Source organism: Schistocerca serialis, unplaced genomic scaffold, assembly GCF_023864345.2.
Source record: "Schistocerca serialis cubense isolate TAMUIC-IGC-003099 unplaced genomic scaffold, iqSchSeri2.2 HiC_scaffold_1196, whole genome shotgun sequence".
Classification (NCBI taxonomy): Eukaryota; Metazoa; Arthropoda; class Insecta; order Orthoptera; family Acrididae; genus Schistocerca; species Schistocerca serialis.
The window spans coordinates 1,069,261-1,072,500 of NW_026047399.1; the positions used below are offsets into that span (position 1 = coordinate 1,069,261).

Consider the following 3,240-nt stretch of genomic DNA (forward strand, 5'->3'; position numbering starts at 1 on the left):
TAACCTATGTCGTACCTTAACCTAACCTATGTCGTACCTTAACCTAACCTATGTCGTACCTTAACCTAACCTATGTCATACCTTAACCTAACCTATGTCGTACCTTAACCTAACCTATGTCGTACCTTAACCTAACCTATGTCGTACCTTAACCTAACCTATGTCGTACCTTAACCTAACCTATGTCGTACCTTAACCTAACCTATGTCGTACCTTAACCTAACCTGTATTGCGCCTTAACCTAACCTGTATTGCGCCTTAACCTAACCTGTATTGCGCCTTAACCTAACCTGTATTGCGCCTTAACCTAACCTGTATTGCGCCTTAACCTAACCTGTATTGCGCCTTAACCTAACCTGTATTGCGCCTTAACCTAACCTGTATTGCGCCTTAACCTAACCTGTATTGCGCCTTAACCTAACCTGTATTGCGCCTTAACCTAACCTGTATTGCGCCTTAACCTAACCTGTATTGCGCCTTAACCTAACCTGTATTGCGCCTTAATGTAACCTATATTGCGCCTTAACGTAACCTATATTGCGCCTTAACGTAACCTATATTGCGCCTTAACGTAACCTATATTGCGCCTTAACGTAACCTATATTGCGCCTTAACGTAACCTATATTGCGCCTTAACGTAACCTATATTGCGCCTTAACGTAACCTATATTGCGCCTTAACGTAACCTATATTGCGCCTTAACGTAACCTATATTGCGCCTTAACGTAACCTATATTGCGCCTTAACGTAACCTATATTGCGCCGTAACGTAACCTATATTGCGCCGTAACGTAACCTATATTGCGCCTTAACGTAACCTATATTGCGCCTTAACGTAACCCACGTTGCGCCGTAACGTAACCCACGTTGTGCCGTAACCCGACACACGTTGGGCCTTAACCCGACACACGTTGGGCCTTAACCCGACACACGTTGGGCCTTAACCCGACACACGTTGGGCCTTAACCCGACACACGTTGGGCCTTAACCCGACACACGTTGGGCCTTAACCCGACACACGTTGGGCCTTAACCCGACACACGTTGGGCCTTAACCCGACACACGTTGGGCCTTAACCCGACACACGTTGGGCCTTAACCCGACACACGTTGGGCCTTAACCCGACACACGTTGGGCCTTAACCCGACACACGTTGGGCCTTAACCCGACACACGTTGGGCCTTAACCCGACACACGTTGGGCCTTAACCCGACACACGTTGGGCCTTAACCCGACACACGTTGGGCCTTAACCCAACACACGTTGGGCCTTAACCTGCTCTGTAATTGTCATACGACGCGTTAAATTAGTGTAGTGTTGCCTAACTGCAACCCCCGCAATATAGTTTGCTACTCGCACTGCCCGGTCCCCAGTGTATCGCTTCATGTTAAACACCTTGCAGCTATACACTAATGTGGATGGCAGCAGGACGTACATGCTCAATGCCCTTTGCAGTTGTTCATTGGCATTTGCAGTTGTTCATTGGCATTTGCAGTTGTTCATTGGCATTCGCATGGCGAAGCACTTAGCCTACGCTGTGGTACGGCCTGTGTCAACTGTCCGCTGATGTTGTACGTCCAAATCACACACTGTACTGCACATTGGTCCTCATGTACTGAATGATACATCGTGGTACATGTGACCGTACAACGACTGCGCCAACAACGGCGAACCATGCGGTCCAAATGTTGTGCACTCAGCTACGTGTCGTCGCCCTATAAGAGCTGGATTGCAGTGTGGTATGCCCTGGATGGCGATCAGCATGAGCCGTCTGTTGATGTAGTGGCGCGTGTTGTCAGACGTAGTCGTCTCTTCTCACACACCGTGATAGCATGGTGCACTGCGTTCCACATCTGCGACATGCGACAGAGGCCGGTTGACAGTCGTTCGCGCAATGGACATCGCATACGTACGGGGGCCACCTTCCACGTGTTCGCGAAGCGTGCACATGTTGTTGCGTGTATGTGGGCAGACATAGTGTGTCGTGACACCTGACACAGGCATGCAACAATCGTTGAATTTGCAAATGGCGATGGACGCCTACGTTTGCTGGTGACGTTACGCAAATGAACAACTGGTAAACCGTTGTGGTGCGGTTGTTCTCGCTAGAGGTGAATCAGTGATGGCGACGATCGGTTGAGCTACCAACCGGTTGTTCCAGCGATACCCACCATGCCCACGAACGTGAATGGCATCTGGGTGTGAAGCGATACGCGGCGGTGGCTGGGTGGGACCGTCCCCGGCCGGTGAGGGGGGGCCTCCCGGCGTGCTGGCCGCGCGGTGCGTGGGCGCACGCGCTACAGCCGGCTGGTGGGGGCGGCCAGTGGCAGGCGCGCCGGCCGACGGAGGCGGCAGGGGCGCAGCTGCGCGCCGGCGCACCCTGCACGCGGCGCCGTGCGGCCAAAGTAGGTCCTCGCGGGCCCGGTGCGAAGCGCGGTGGACATCTGCAGTGTGCTGGTCCGATTGAGGACTGTGTGCGCTGAGGATGCGCCGCCGCCCGGCGCTCGGCGCCGCGACGCCGTCTGCTGCTCGGTCGCCTCTGCGGTTCTCGCAGGTGGTTTGTATCGCAGCTGTGCGGACGTGTTGGCGCGTGCGCTGTGCTGGGAGAGTTCGCTTCGGCACCCAAGTGGGGCTTTTGTCCTTCTGTGGCGCTGGCGTTGGAGCTGCCGGTCACCGTAGGTGGCGCGTGTTGTCTCCCGCCGGCAATGCCACGACAGCACGCTCCCGGGCCTCTGTCGGCAGCGGCAAGCTCAGTTGGGAGCACGGGTGGTCGCACCTAAAGCGTCTACTCGCCAAACTCCGGGCGATTGCGCCTCTCTCGAACCCGACCAAGTACTTAGGACGGCGCTGCGCGCCGCCGGGACCTGAGAGGGTTTCGAGGTGTATGGTGCAGGGGAGCTCAGCCTCCTCCTGTTTGCAGAATAATTGAGCGGACGCTTGCGTGTTCGCGCGGGCCCCCGGGACACACTCCCGGGCGGCCGGCTGCTCAGCTCTAGTTGACGCAGCTCCCTGGTTGATCCTGCCAGTAGTCATATGCTTGTCTCAAAGATTAAGCCATGCATGTCTCCGTACAAGCCGCATTAAGGTGAAACCGCGAATGGCTCATTAAATCAGTTATGGTTCCTTAGATCGTACCCACGTTACTTGGATAACTGTGGTAATTCTAGAGCTAATACATGCAAACAGAGTCCCGACCAGAGATGGAAGGGACGCTTTTATTAGATCAAAACCAATCGGTCG

At 54.4% G+C, this 3,240-nt stretch overlaps 1 non-coding gene across 1 annotated transcript in view; it reads left to right on the forward strand.

Moving 5' to 3' along the window:
• Positions 1-3,006: 3,006 nt before the first annotated feature.
• The window catches only part of LOC126435039 (small subunit ribosomal RNA), a 1,910-nt gene continuing 1,676 nt past the window's right edge, over positions 3,007-3,240 (forward strand). The window contains exon 1 of the ribosomal RNA XR_007579691.1: positions 3,007-3,240. This exon is cut by the window's right edge and continues 1,676 nt beyond it. This is a non-coding gene — a ribosomal RNA (small subunit ribosomal RNA).